Here is a 16,599-nt window from a genome sequence, read left to right as displayed (position 1 = left end):
TTGACCCATTGGTTGTTCAGGGACATGTTGCTTAATTTACACACATTTGTGAATTTTTCTAGAGTCTTTCCTTTAGTGATTTACAATTTTATAACATTGTGGTCAGAAAAGATACTCAATCTGGTTTTAACCTCCTTAAATTTGTTAAGATGTGTTTTGTGGCCAAACATATGATCTGCCCTAGAAAGTGTTCCATGTGTGTTTGAGAAGAATGTGTATTTTGTTACTACTGAATGGAATATTCTGTATATGTCTGTTATATTCATTTGTTTTAAAGAGTAGTTTAACACTTGTCATTGGACAAATATACTTTGTCCGTGGGTTGGAAAACAGTAGTTTAGACATTTTCCTAAGGTTCAATTTTTTTAAATGATTTTCTCTGTAGATGATCTGTGCATTGTTGGAAGTGGTGTATTGATGTCTTCTACTAGTTTTGTATTGCAGTCTCTCTCTTCAGATCTTTTAATATTTGTTTTATAAATTCAGGTACTCTGATGTCAATTGCATGTATATTTACGGTTGTTATATCTTATTAGTTAACTGATCCCTTTATCATTATACAATGGCCTTATCTCTTTTTACAGTTTTTGACTTAAAGTCTATTTTGTCTGATATAGGTACGTCAACCTCTGCTCTCAATTGATTTTTATTTGCATGGAATAATTTTTCTATCCCTTTACTTTTAATCTGTGTATGTCCTTAAAGCTGAAGTAAGTCTACTGCATTCAGCATATAGTTAGATCTAGGGTTTTTTGTATGTTTTAATTTGAGAATTTAATTCATTTACACTCAAAGTAATTATTGATATGTAAGGACATCCTAGCTTCATTTTGTTAATATTTTTCTTGTTGATTTGTATATCCTTTGTTCCTCTCTTTCTCTATCACCATTCTCCTTTTTGATTTGATGATTTTCTGTGATGAAATGCTTTAAATCATTTCTTTTTAACTTCATGTATGTACTAATGGTTTTTGCATTGTGGTTACCATGAGGCTTACATAAAACATCTTATACTGAACACTATTTGAAGCTAATAACAACTTAACTTTGATGACTTGAACAAACTCTACACTTTTACTCTCACCCCCCCTACAGTTTATGTTTTGGTGTCACATTTTACATCTTTTAATAATTTTCATTATTTAACAAATTATTGTAGTTATACTTGTATGTAATAATTTTGTCTTTTGACCTTTGTGCTAGAGATATAATCATATTTTTACACCATGAGTACCATATCAGAGTTTTGAGTTTTACCATATGCTAACTTGATTATGTACTAATTACATACTTATTTATTTTGTTTTTTTATTTGGCACACATTTTGCTGTTTCTGAGTTGGTTTCTGCACGTTAAATAAGGCAAGTATTTTTCTAGGCTTGTTAAAATGGTCTGGCGCATTAGTTCATTTTGTGTTACTATAACAGAAATACCTGAAACTGGGTAATTTATAAGGAAAAGAGTTTTATTTGGCTTACGATTCCGGCACAGCTGCATCTGGCACAGGCCTCAGGGTGCTTCTACTCATGGTGGAAAATGGCAGGCAGCCAGCAGGTACAAGCAGATCACATGGTGAGAGGAAGCAAGAGAGACAGAATAAGTGCCAGGGTCTATCAAACAACCAGCTCTCGCTGGAACTAACAGAGTGAGAACTCACTCATTAATCCCACATCCCCCAAGGAGAGCATTAATCCATTCATGAAGGATTTGTCCCCATGACCCAAACAGCTTCTAGCACTGCCACACTGGGTATCAGATTTCCGCATGAGTTTTGGAGGTGACAACACATCCAAAGTCCATCATCTGCTGTTTGAGCAGTTCCTCCTCAGTCAGCCTCACAAGAGATTGTAGTTGCCTCAACTCTTTGTTCCTGTCTAACCCGCTCGATGCATGCAGAAACTAGTTTCAAGGAGATTCTGCAGGCCTGGATTTATTGCTGGAGCAAGCCAAGAAAGAAGGCCCAAGAAGTGACTTTTCTCCCATTCCTGCTTGCAGAAGCCTCCACCCACTTTCCAGGGAGAGGTTGTAGGCCTGGATTTATCACCACAAAAACCTGGAGAAGAAGGTGAAGGGAATGACCACTGATTGAATTAGGCATGCAGAGGTCTTTGAACCTTTTTCCAGGGAGATATTAAAGTGATGTATTTATTTCTGGAGCAAGCAATTGAAGAAGGTGCATTCTTGCTTTCAGAGGCCTCCAACCTCTTTCTAAGAAGAGATTGTGAAACCAAAATTATTATTTTTAACAAGCCTGGGAAGAGGATGAAGACAGTATTCACTCTGCTGTTCAGTCAAGCGAAGATCTCACATTCTCACTACAGGAAGAGACTTCTGATCTGGAGTTATTATTGTAGTAAGCCTAGGAATGAGCTGCAGGGAGTGGCTACTTTTTTTTTTTTTTTCTATTCAGGCAATAGAGTTCTAGTAGAATGGTTTCCTAAATGTTGAAACTATCAAATTTAAAGTGTCCATAATGACAACCTACAGAGTGCAAGAAAATATTAGAAAACTGTACATGTAACAAGAGATTAGTATCCAGAATATACAAGGAATTCAACCAATTACATGTTAAGAAAAACAACCCCCCCCAAAATAAAACCCCAAAATGAGCAAAGAAGCTGACATTTTTTTCTAAGGAAGATATGCAAAGGCCAACAGACACATGAAGAAAATGCTCAACATCACTAATCACCAGGGAATTGCAAATTAAAACCACACTGAGATATCACCTCACCCCAGTTAGACTGGCTATAAAGACTGAGAATGACAAATGCTGGTGACGAAGTAGAGAGAGGGGATCTCTTCTACACTGTTGGTAGGCATGTAAATTAATACAACCACTCTGGAGAACAGTATGGAGTTTTCTCAAATGACTACAGATAGATTTACCACATGATCCAGCAATCCTACTTCTAGGCATACACCCAAAGGAATGGAAATCATCATGTCAGAGGGATATCTGCTCTCCCATGTTCATCACAGCTGTATTTCCAATATCCAAAATATGGAACCAACCTAAATGTTCACTGATGGATGATTGGAGGAGGAAATGTGGTATACATACACCATGGAATACTACTCTGCCATAAAAGAGTATAAAATTCTGCCATTTTCTTTTTATCAACCCTGTAAGCAGGTCAAACCACATCTGCTTATGGTTAGTCTCGCTTGGTCCCTTTGGAAGAAAATCCTGAGTATTTCTTGGGGGTTTGGTCTTAGCCTCCTTTCAGACCCCTTTTGCTTGTCTCCTATCCTCTACTTCACCCAAGCTGGCTATCATGGTCATTACCTCATGCACAGGATGACCAAGTAGGATACTAGTATGGCCATCAGTGACCCAAGGATGTTGACGGGGCATTCTGCAGCATTATGTCTGTCATGCTGCCTGTAAAATTTTTGTCATCTGAGCCATGACTGTTCACATTAAACATGGACTGCATCCCCAGCTCTCGAATTATTTGAAGTAACTCAGCATACGTTTGCCATCTACTAACAATCTTAGGCAGTTCTCCAGCTTTTGCCCACACGATTCGGGCAGCTGCACTCACCCATTCCATTAAGGAGTGATTACCTGGCCCTTGTGCATATCTATGGCTATTCTGAAGCACTGCCTCAGGGATGAGTACATGGTGATGAAGGCCAATTTTTCCATTTCCTCACCAGAGCATATCACACTATCCACTCCTAGACCCCATATGCACAACAGTCAAGCTGCCAGGGTCTCCCTGTTTCTGCCAAAACTGTCTCCCCAAGTCAAGTAACTCAACCTGGGTATATGGGACATAGGTGGTAAATTGAGTCACCTGCGGATTGCCCACTGGTTGCCCACCCGCTCCCATAGGCTGCTTCCATTTCACTTTATGATGCACAACAGGTTGTGCCTGGGGATGCATGGTCTCCCCCAAATCACCACTAGGTTCATTGTCTTCCCTGGTGTGAGAAGCTGGAGTGGCCAGTCACTGCATGTCATCCTCCAGGACATCTATCCATGCTTCCAATACATCTGCTTTTCACTTCAAATCTTCCAGTTGCTGCACATCATCCATCAACAACTCTGCTTTCCACTTCAAATCTTGGTCAGTTTGCAGCAGAGTGAGCAGCAGCCAGGCTCCAGTCAGCAAAAAAGTGGCCACCGGGCACCACATGCTTAAGGAGAGCCACAGTCCTCCCCCTCCCAAGGGGTTTTCTGCTGTAGTGTCTGGTCTATGCTTCCTTGCCTTACAGCAAGCACCAAGAAGATCCCATGCAACAGGAAAGTGGCCATGGGCATAGCATGTTCAAAAGTAGCCACATTTTGGCCTTCTCCACGGGCTTCTTGGCTCCTGTGCCTGCTCAGAATCCTGCACCAGCTACTCCAATTGTGGCATAATCCTGCCAATGACGCCAACAGTAGAGCTAGGGGTAGGGTCTGAAGCTCACAGACCCCTCGAGCCCATTCACAAACCCTTCATATGTAGGTCTATGAGCCAGGTAACTGGCAAAAAGGTCCTTGAAGCCTTGGTTGAAGAAGGAATAGTCTTTATTCAGCACACACATCTAGGAGCTAGGCAGTACAAAGGAGAAGTTCAGTAACTCAAATGCTACTGGCAAGGTCAAAGACAAACTGAAACCGAGCAGCTGCCAGCAGAGTAAACATGCTCTATTGTTAGACACAAGCTCTCTGCCACCAGCCTGCTTCACAAACTCAAGAACACACATCAGCAGCAAACTAGAAAGATACATGGGTGCATATGCACACTGACTCCACCCACACCCAACTTGTTTACAAGAAATGTCCAGGGAGCCTGACTAAATTATCCTATTTTCCCCACACTTGGTTAAGTTTCTTTCTAAGTATTTAACTCTTTTGAATGCTACTGTAATTGTAATAATTTTTATAATCAGCTTTTCATATTTTTAATTTGTAGTGTATAGAAACACAATTGATCTTGTATCCTGATCTTGTATCCTGCATCTCTCACAAATTTATTAGTCATAAAGATTTTTTAAAATAATTAGATTTTTCTGGATATAAAATCATGTCATCTGCAAACAGATAATTTTTAATTTTTTTTAAACTTTCAGTTTAGATGCCTTTTATTTATTTTACTTGCCTAATTATTTTTATTACTGTGTTGAATAGAAGTGTGGGAAGTGGGAATTATTGTCTTGTTCATGATTTAGATTATAATTTTTCACACTTTCGCCACTGAGTATGATGTTAGTTCTGGGTTTGTCTTATATGGCTGTATTAGTGCTTTTTGTGTTGCTATAACAAAATAACAGAAATATCTGAGACTGGGTGATGGTGTTTGGATGTGTTGTCCCCTCCAAAACTCATGTGGAAATTTGATCTCCAATGTGGCAGTGTTGGAAACTGATTGAGTCATGGGGGAGGATCCCTCATGAATGGATTAATGCTCTCTCCCTGGAAGAGGGGGAAGTAATGAGTCAGTTCTTGCTCAATTAGTTCTGGTGAGAGCTCATTGCTTAAAAAGACCCTGGCACCTTCTCTCTCTCTCTCTCTTGCTTCTCTCTCTTGCTTCCTCTCTCTTGCTTCCTCTCAACATGTGATCTGCTTGTACCCGCCGGCTGCCTGCCACTTTCCGCCATGAGTAGAAGCAGCCTGAGGCCCGTGCCGGATGCAGCTGTCCCAGAATCGTAAGCCAAATAAACCTCTTTCCTTTATAAATTACCCAGTCTCAGGTATTTCTGTTATAGCAACACAAAATGGACTAAAACACTGGGTAATTTATAAAGAACAGAGGTTTATTTGGCTAACGATTCTGGGACAGCTGCATCTGGTGCAGGCCTCAGGCTGCTTCTGCTCATGGTGGAAAGCAGCAGTCAGCCAGTGGGTACAATCAGATCACATGGCAAGAGAAAGCAAGACAGAGAAAGAAGGTGCCAGCGTCTTTAAAACAACCAGCTCTCATGGGAACTAATAGAGTGAGAACTCACTCATCAATCCCCCCATCTAGGGGCTGCTGTCTCAGGGCAGGAAACTGAGGGTAGTCAGAACAGCAGCCAACACTCTCTGCTGCCGCTGCCACTCTGTCTGGAGTGCCTCTTTCCAAATGGAATGAGCTGGTCCCTAACATTTAAGATTAAATAGTGAGCCAGTAAACAAAGCCTATGCCAGTAGAAGAAGGGGCCTTTAACCCTGGTGAAGCGTTGGCCAGGCCCATTGTTATCTCTCCTGTTCTTGGGGATAGTCCTCTAAGGTGAGCCAAGTTCCATGGCCCATTTTAATCTAGAGCAGCTTTCAGCTGTCTAACCAAATTCTCGTAATTCAGCTCTCATCCCAAGAGCACTCTGACTGCCTGCTTGGGAAATTCCTAGAGAAGCAGATGGAAGTAATTAGGACACAGCCCATCAAAGGCAACACAAGTATTTTACCAGCTGTGTATAGGGCCCTCCCGAAAATGAAGTAAAGGCCACAGAAGAATCAGTTCTACCAAAGAGGGGTCCACAGTCATTGTCCTCCCCTTGTTAGTGCTCTGTCTTGATGACCACAGCCTGTCTTCACCGTGTTTCTTTTCCCCAAGGCACAAATACTTCTTTTCAGCTTATTTTCGAGAAAGACTTATGTTTGTGATTTACCCAAGTAACTATGAAATGAGGCTTCTTCGAATAGAGGGTAAAAATCAAATAAACCATCCTCAGATCATCCAGGAAACAGCTGGTGGGCTACTTGCACTCTTCTATGCTGGGTCCTCTTGATCCACATCCACAGCCTCAGCATTGCTGATGATTTTCTTCTGCTTAACATCTGGCTGCATAGGCAGAATGCTCCTGACACTGTAGAGAAGAGCCTCAATCTCCTCCTCTGTGTGCTGTTCTTCATTCTCTTCCACCATCAGCTGGATCTCCACAGCAGTCACAGGCCTCTGGCTCAGCAGCTGAAGCTTTTCAGCTTTAGTCAGCTTGTGGCTTTTCATTGCTATGAAGAATTCTCTGACAATTTCAGGACTCTAGTGCCTGCATGGTGTTTTTGATATGTATTTTAATGTTTCACAGGTGACATTATTCAAGTTTTGTTGCCCAGAACTGTTTATTCTTTTCACTTCTTTACACTGTTCTTTCAGTTTAGTTAGTGACCGGTACATCTTGTAGTTACTGAGCCGTGCAGAACTGGCATCCCTTGCTTCCATGTTGTCCTCAACTCGCTGCCCCTGGCCACCAGTGGATGAGGAAGCTCACACAGCACTGCCACCAGGCCCACCATTTACACCGAACCACTGGGGTCCACCTTTTTTATGTTGATGTAGTTTCCTTCTGTTCCTTTTTGTTGAATGTTTTATTAATTTTTTAATCATGACATGGTGTTCAATATTGTCAAATGTTTTTCATGCATCAATTGGGATAATCATGTGTTTTCTTTTCTGAATTCTGTTAACGTTTGTTACATTGGTTGATTTTCATAAGTTAAATTGTCTTGCAATCTAGTCACAAATTTCACTTGGTCGTGATGTTTAATCCTGTTAATATGTTGTTGAATTTGGCTTACTAGCATGTGTTGAGAATTTTTGCATTGGAATCCATAGGTGAACTTGGTCAGTAGTTTTCTTATCTTATAGTGTGTTTGGCTTTGTATCAGGGTGGTTTTAGCATCATAAAATGAGTTTGGAAGTATTTCATTCTCTTCAATTTTTTTCAGAAATCTTTGAAAAGAAATGGTGTTAATGTGAACCAGGTCTGCTCATTCCTAATCCCAAGAGAGAATATCCACTGTGTGGAAAATGCCAAAGATCATCACTATGCCAACCACCAGGAACAGGACAGGAATACTTTTGCCCAGTGCATCCTGGGCTACCATTTAAGTCCACCATGCACTGGCTGCCAAGTTATGCACAGTGTGTTTATGACTTACCAATAGGCAGCAGTGGACAGAAGAAGCTTAGGATGCATTATGAGCCTGTCCTCCAAAGCTCAAGAATGCTGCCCAGGGTAAATCAAGTCTTGACTGCATGTGCCACGCTTTTACCACAGATGAGGGAGCGTCAAAGGAAACCCTACCTGGGTTTTATATTTCAGGGACAATGGGAGTCACTGAGCAATTTTGAGGAACATCCTGCTTTTAGAAGAGAGAGGAACAAAGCTCTAGCTGTTCCAGACAGTTCCTGCCAACCTTACAACAGGGAATTCTCAGTGCATTTTACAGATAATCTGAGAACTATAGGCAGAAAGAAAAGGGGGAGAGACTGTGTCACCAAAGGCTATCTGGGGACCAGCCAGCAGTTAATTCTTCCTTACATTTTGAGTAGAATTCACTAGTGAAGACATCTGTTTCCATCCTTTTTTTATTGGAAGGTTTTTAATTACTGACAAAATTTCCTTAATAATGGGATCGCAACCCTTGGCTTGGTGTCACCTACACCGCGCTCAGCCAGTGAGCGCACCGGGCCATCCCTATATAGGATCCAAAACCGAGGCCGCTGCACTCCTAGCGCCGCACTCTCCCGAGTGAGCCATGGGGTCAGCCCATGATTCAGTCTTGATAGACAGTATGCTTCTAGAAATTTTTCCATTTTATCTAGGTTATCCAATTTGTTGGTAAATAATAATTAATACTACTCTCCTAATTTTTTATGCTTGCAATATTGTTAGTAATGTTCCAACTTTTATTTCTGGTTTTAGTTACTTAAGACATCTTTCTTTTTTTAAGTCAGTGTAGCTAATAGCTCATCAAGTCTGTTGGTCTTCTCAAAAGCCAACAGTTGATTTCACTGATTTTTTTCTATTGTTTTTGTTCTTTATTTTATTTATTCCTGCTTTAATCTTATTTTCTTCTGCTAATTTTGGGATTAATTTCTTCATTATATTCTGATTCATTCAGTGTAAAATTAGGTTGTTGATCTGATATCTTTATTGTTTTATGCTATAAACATTTACAGCTATAAATTTCTCTCAACCCAGCATTCATTGTATGTCACAGGTCATGGCAATGTTTATATTTTTATCTCTGGATTTTTTTTTAACTTCTCTGGTGAGGATTTTTTTTTTATCCATTTGTTGTAAAAATGTTTAATTTTCACATATTTGTGACTTCCCATTTTCCTCTCTGCATTTTATTTCTAGTTTCATTTCATTGTGGTCAGAAAAGATAATTGCTACGATTTAAAAAAAAATTTAAAGAAATTTTTTGTGCACTAACATGGTATAGCTAATCAGTGCACACTTGAGAATAATGTGTATTCTGCTGTTGTTGGCTGGAGTGTCCTGTATAGGCCTATTAGATATAATAGGTCTATAGTGTTGTTTAAGTCCTCTGTTTTTAAATTGGTCCTCCATCTTTTGCTCTATTAGTGAATTTGAGATATTTAAGTATCCTAATATTATTGAAGAGTTCTCTATTTCTCACTTCAGTTCTGTCACTGTTTGCTTCAGTTACTGGAGCTTGGATATTTGTGCATATATGTTTGTAATTGTTATAACCTCTTGGCGAATTGACCCTTTTACCAATACAATCATGTTCTTTTTTGTTTCTTGTGACAGTTCATGATGTAAAACCTATTTTTTCTAATATTAGTGTAACCACTCTTGCTTGCTCGTTGTTTATTATTTCCATGAAATATCTTTTTCCTTTCACTTTCAACCTCTGCATGTCCTTAGATCTAAAGTGAGTCTGTTTTAGGCAAAATAGTGTGGAATCATGTTGTGTATGTGGGTTGCTTTTTATTTTCTATTATGCCAATCTACATCATTGATTGGGGAGTATTATTCACATCAGTTTAAAGTGATTACTTATATGGGGCCGGCCCGTGGCTCACTCGGGAGAGTGTGGTGCTGATAACACCAAGGCCACGGGTTCGGGTCCCATATAGGGATGGCCGGTTCGCTCACTGGCTGAGCGTGGTGCTGACAACACCAAATCAAGGGTTAAGATCCCCTTACCGGTCATCTTTAAAAAAAAAAATAAAGTAATTACTTATAAAGAATGACTTAATTTTGTCATTTTATTATTTGTTTCATTTATGCTAATAGTTTTCTCTTATTCATTTACTCTGTCTTTCCTTGTGTTTAGTTTTTTGTAATGACATGGTTTCCCTTGTCATTTTCATCTCTATATTCTGCAGGCATTTTCTTGTGCCTATCATAGTGGTTATATAACATTGCAAAAGCATAACAATGTCTTTTATAATGAAGTTAGCTTAACTTTAATTGCATACAAAAACTACTCTTTTTTTATACTGCTCCATTCCTCCCATTTTATGTTATTGACACTACAAAAGACAACTTTATATATTGTACACCTATTTGCATAAATTTATAATTATTTGTATGCCTATTTCTTTTAAATTCTATCAAAGAAAAAATGAAGTTACAAACTAAAAATTTCATTGGTATCAATTTTTATGTGTCCCCTTATATGTTTTTATTGAATAACTTATATTGTGTGACTTCAAATTGCTTACTATTATTATTTCAACCTCAAGGACTACATTTACCATTTCTTTAGAAAAGATATAGTGGTTATAAACTTCCTCATTTTTTTGTATATTTGGGAATATTGTTATTTCTCAGTAAATTTTAAAGTACAGTTTTGTTGGATATAGAATTATTGGCTAATAGTTTTTATTCGTTGGTTTGCTTTAGCACTTTAAATCTACCATTTCACTGCCTTCTGGCCTGCAAGTTTTCTGTTGAGAAATTCACTGACAGACTTTTTGGGGAACGCTTTTACATGATGAATTATTCTCTTGCTGCTTTCAAGATACTATCTTTGTTTATGTCTTTAAACAATTTAATCATAATTTGTCTCAGCAAAGTCTTCTTTGGGTTTGTCCTACTGTAGTGTGTTGAGTTTCTTAAATTTGTAGGCATATGTCTTTTTTCAAATTTGGTAAATCTTCAGCCATTACATTTTAAAATAATCTCTCTGCCCTTCCCTCTCTTTTTTATTTTTTACAAAACCCCTTCATACATATCCTGGGTGGCTTGTTGGTATCCTATAAGTCCCTTATGCTCCGTTCACTTTTCTTCTTTATTATTCTTTTGCTGCTGGTCAGTACTGGTGATTTGAAATATCCTGTGTATGAGTTTATTGATACTTTCCTCTACCTGTTCATGTACTCTGTTGAAACCACTAGTGAAAATTTCAAATCAGTTATTGTATTTTTCAGTGGCAGAATTTTCCGGGTTTTTTTTTTTTTTTTTTTTTTGGTATAATTTCTAACTTTTTGTTATTTAAATTTTATTCATATATTGTTTCCCTGATTTTTTCTACTTCTTTGCCCATATTTTTCTTAGTCTTTAAAACATGTTTAAAATACATTTTTAGAAAGTGTTTGTCTTACTTCCAATACCTGTGGCTTTTTAAAGGTAATTTTTGTCTCTTTACTTTCTTGTCTCTGAATTGGACTCTTTCTTTGTATTTTTTGTATAACTTATTATTTTTGATTGAGAAACAGGCATTTTTAGAAAAATTTCTGGATTTTAGAGGTTATTTTTCTATTTAAAAAAATGGTTGGATTATTCTCAGGCATGTTATGGTCATATATATATGGCTTCTGGATGTGCTTTTTATAATCCTCATTTTAATGCACCTAACTTCACTTCAATCTCTTTATTTCCCATAAAGTCTCAATATGCTTCTTTTCAGAGCCTTGGATGTTTTATTGTAGTCTTGTACCTGTAATCATTTGCCCCAGTAGCCTGTAGTTCTGCAATTTATCTGCAGTTTTATGAGCCTCATCCACTGCTTTATGCAGTTTTTCCAAGCCTGGTATCCCAATCACACTACTTTTCCCCATATGAGATCTGAGTTAGGTAAAACAATGACTAATTTTTCAGGCTTCCTCCAAACCAGTTCTAACATTGCCATTAAGGTCCATTCTGATTTTTCTGATACCAGATAAAAAAGTGAGAGCTGGGCCTACAGTTCTGCCAGATGACACTGCACAACTCCAGGAATGAGGTGGTGGGGCAAAAACAGTAAAAATACCACAAATATCTCTATTGATTTGAATGTGACTTTTCCTTGATTGGGTGTTTTCTTGGTTGCTATTGACCTTTGATTGTTTTTCAGAGTTTGTTAAAATTATTTTGGCCAGTGTCTACTTGTTTTTTTAATATTTTCAAGGGAGAAAAAAACCCCTGGAGATTCTTAATTCACTATCTTCCTGATATCATTCACTCACATCTCATTCTTCCTTATGGTAAACTATTTGATGATTAGTGTTTGGGCACAGCATTAAAGACGCTAGAAATTGCACATTTGGGCATTTTTACGTAGACAAATATTAGGAAATGATTAGGGTCAGAGTTTGTAGTTCACTTTAATCCAGAAACCAATAAACAAGTTTCTAAACAGTACTCAAATTGGTCCAATTGACATATTCTATTTCTAATTAGAAGTACCCACAGGATTATATGTAAGGCTGCTTGAAGAACGATATATTTTGTAATGTTTGATGTATTTCCTACTTTTTGTTTCTGTTTTTGCACTTAATAAACTAAAAGGGCTGTATAGGTCTGTAGGTGACTAAATATATAGACATTACCATTTTGGCCAATTGATTAAGTTTTTAACATTTAAAGCATTACCAGAGTTTTCAAAAATACTTCATGTTAATAGACATGTATTATTAAAATTTTGTTGAAACACAATTTTATATATATATAAAATCATAATTTGAAAATGATTATAAATTATTGTGTTTATAAAACTAGTGTAAAAGATTTTAATGAAATCATGAGAAATTAAATTAAAATCTTTTATGAAGAAAATATCGCATTAAAATTTTTAGATGGAAGAAGATAATAGCTTTAAATCTTAAATTAATTTAAATTAGTCAAAAAGTTTTCTATTTCTTAGGAATAATACATCAACTCTTTAAAAATAAATGAATATCTGTATTCATATTATGAAATATTACTGATTCCCTCAAATAAGGAAAAGTAGAATAAAAAACAGAAAACAGAAATGAGTAGGCACCAACTTTAGGCAGATATAAACTCATCATTATGTGTCCAATGCTGCAATACTTTGTTTCTGCCATGAGAGAAAAAGTTTAAATGAAGAAAAATGAGAGAGAAAAGAAGAAGAAAAAGACGGAGAAGGAGGAGGAGGAGGAGGGGAAAGGCACAGTGTTAAAAGCTAGTTTAAGCAATAATTCAATCCATAAAAATTCCTTCAAGCTGAGTAATTAGAAAGTCCATACTTTAAATGCACAGTGGATAATTATTTTAGTTATCTTACATTTTAAAAAGTGACCTATGTTTTAGTAACTAATCATTTCAAGATGAATTCTGATGTTTTTGTTGAGATGTGTCTCTCAATTAAACAATCTTTTTAATATCTGGAATCCCCCAAGTTTGACTTGGTAGTTTCTAATTAATCTTGGTATAATTGTGTTAGTTCATTTCTGTTGCTTATAACTGAAGACCACAAACAATATAATTTACAGTAAAATAAAACTTATTTCTTAAATTCCTGGAGGCTGGGAAATCCAAAGTCCAGGAAACGCACCCGGTGAGGACCATTTTCTTGGTGGTGACTCTCTATGGCAATGTAGGGTGTAATGTGACAAATGGCTAAGCAAGAGAGAGCTATCCTCCTTACCTACACTCCTTTGAAAGCCATCAGAACCATGTTCATTGCCACCCATTAACCCCCCAGTGTATTTATCCATTCATAGTGGTACAGTCCTCACAATCTATCACCTCTGAAAGGCCCCACCTTTCAAATACCATAATAGAATTTCCTACCCTATTAACACTGCTACAGTACAGATTAATTTTTCAATACATTAACCTTTGGGGGACACATTTAACCCAAAGCATTCAACCTTGGCCCCTGAAGTTCATGTTCTTTTCACAGGTAAGTACATTCATTCCATCCCCCAAAGTCTTCACTTGTTTCCTCTCAGAAGTCCTAATAATAGCAGAAAACTTCCAAGAAATATGGAGAGATGAAGACTTTCAGATCCAAAGATCAAAGATCCCCAAACAGGTTCAATCCTAAAATGTCCTCTCTGAGACAAGTTATAGCCAAACTGGCAGAGCTGAAAGACAAAGAGAGGATCTTAAAAACAGCATGAGAAAAGCACCAAGCCACTTATAAGGAGGTCCCCATCAGACTAACAGCAGGCTTCTCAAAAGAAACCATATTAGCCAGAAGAGAATAGGATGATATATGCAAAATACTAGCCAGCCAATAATACTAAACCATGCAAGGCTATCCTTAAGATAAGAGGTAGAAATAATGTACTTCCTAGAAAAACAAAAACTACTGGAGTTCAGCACCACATAACTATCCCTGCAAGAAATCCTCAAGGGAATACTGCATGTAGAATTCCCAAAACAATAATCACTACCATAAGTGCACAAGAAAGAAAAAAATGCAAATGAGAAATAGAAAGAAACATTATCTAACCACCTCAAGAAACCTACAAACATGGAAGGCAAATAACATAAGGGGAAAAAAATGAAAAAAAGATATTAAAAACATCAAAACAGAAATTCTTAAAATGACAGGAGCAAGTCAATACCTTCCAATAACAGCCCAAGTGTAAATGGATTAAATTCCTCACTTATAAGGCACAGACTGTCTGATTGGGTTAAAAAACTAGAACTGATTATATACTGTCTTCAAGAGACTCACCTCACCTGTAAAGATTCATCCAGAGTAATAGTGACAGAATGGAAAAAAGATATACTATGCAAATGGAAACCAAAAATGAGCAGGAGCAGTTATTTTTATAAACAGATTTTTAAAAAGTCTTTAAAACAGAAGCCATAAACAAAAACCAAGAAGGGCATTATATAATGATAAAGGGATCTATCCAGCAAGAAGACATAACAATCATAAAGATATATGCACCCAACACTGGAGCACCCGGATATATAAAGCAAACACTACTAGACCTAAAGAAAGAGATAGAGACCAATATGATAAAAGTTGGGGACCTGAACACCCCTCTCGCTCAGCACAGGGCACATCCTCTAGGCAACAAATCAACAAGTAAACAAATGATTTAACCTGCATTTTAGACCAATTGGACCTGGCAGACATTTACAGAACATTTAATCCAACAATATAGAATAAACATTCTTCTCATCAGCACATGGATCATTCTCCATGACAGACCAGATGTTAGGTACAAATCAAGTCTTAGAAATTTTTTTTTAAATTGAAATTATTTCAAGTATCTTTTCAGACCAAAATGGATTAAAATTAGAAATCAATAACAAATGTAACTCTGGACACTATGCAAATACATAGAAATTAAACAAGAAGCTCTCGAATGACCTGTGGGTCCAAGAGAGAAATTAAACAGGAAATCAAAAATTTCCTTGAAAATCATAAAAATAAAGACACATCATACCTAGACCTGTGGGATACTGCAAAAGGCAGCACTAAGAGAGAAGTTTATTGTAATAAATGATTACATCAATGAATAGAAAGATTTGAAATAAACTACCTAATATTAAACTTCAAAGAAAAAGAAAAACAAGAATAATCCAAACTCAAAATTAGTAGATGGAAAGAAATAGTTAAGATCAGAGTAGAACTAAATGAAATAGACCCCAAAACATGATTCAAAAGACTAATGAAATAGAAAGTAGATTTTTTGAGAAGATAAACAAAATAGACAAGCCATTAGCTACGCAAATTTAAAAAAGAGAGAGAAGACACAAATAACAAAAATCAGATATGAAAAAAGAGACATTATATACCACACTTTCCTTATGTGATCATTCATTGATGGACATTTAGTTTCCTTCCATATCTTGGCTATTGTAAACAGAGCTGCAATAAACATGGGAGTGCAGGTATTTTTTCGATATGATGATTTCCATTCCTCTAGATAGACATCCAGAAGAGGGATTGCTGGATCATATGGAAGATCTATCTGTAGTTGTTTGAGAAACCTCCATATTGTTTTCCATAGTGGTTGTACTAATTTACAGTCCCACCAACAGTGCAGTAGTGGTCTCTTCTCTCCACACACTTGTCAGCATTTGTTATTCACCGTTTTTGATTATAGCCAGTCTAACTAGAGTGAGGTGGTATCTCAATATGGTTTTAATTTGCATTTCCCTGATGACTACTGATGATGAGCATTTTTTCATGTATCTGTTGGCTATTTGTATGTCTTCCTTTGAAAAATGTCTATTCAGCTCCTTTGCCAATTTTTTAATTGGGTCATTTTTTTTTTTACTGTATAATTGCTTGAGTTCTGTGTATAATCTGGATATTAATCCCTTGTCAGATGCATAGTTAGCAACAATTTTCTCCCACTCTGTAGTTTGCACTATGTTGATTGTTTCCACTGCTGTACAGAAATATTTTAGTTTGATATAGTCCCATTTGTTTATTTTTTCTTTTGTTGTTTGTGCTATGTGTGTGTGTGTGTGTGTGTGTGTGTATATATATATATATATATATATATATATATATATATATATATATATATATATATATATATATATACACTATGGAATACTACTCTGCCATAAAAAAGAATGAAATACTCCCATTTGCAACAACATGGATGAATCTGGAGAAACTTATGTTGAGTGAAACAAGTAAAGCACAGAGGGATAAATACCACATGTGCTCACTCATATGTGGGAGCTAAGAGAGAAAGGAAGGAAGGAAAGACAGACCAC

General features: G+C 36.9%; 1 protein-coding gene and 1 pseudogene across 1 annotated transcript in view; both read right to left on the bottom strand.

Annotated features, from left to right (window-relative positions):
* The window catches only part of LOC134375210 (glutamine and serine-rich protein 1-like), an 824,919-nt gene that overhangs the window by 628,351 nt on the left and 179,969 nt on the right, over nt 1-16,599 (bottom strand).
* LOC134375214 (DNA-directed RNA polymerase III subunit RPC9-like) lies at nt 6,684-7,133 on the bottom strand (annotated as a pseudogene).

This window comes from Cynocephalus volans, chromosome 4 (genome assembly GCF_027409185.1).
Source record: "Cynocephalus volans isolate mCynVol1 chromosome 4, mCynVol1.pri, whole genome shotgun sequence".
NCBI classification, from domain to species: domain Eukaryota; kingdom Metazoa; phylum Chordata; class Mammalia; order Dermoptera; family Cynocephalidae; genus Cynocephalus; species Cynocephalus volans.
The sequence above is the reverse complement of the archived record's forward strand: the minus strand, read 5'-3'. Positions and strand labels throughout refer to the sequence as shown.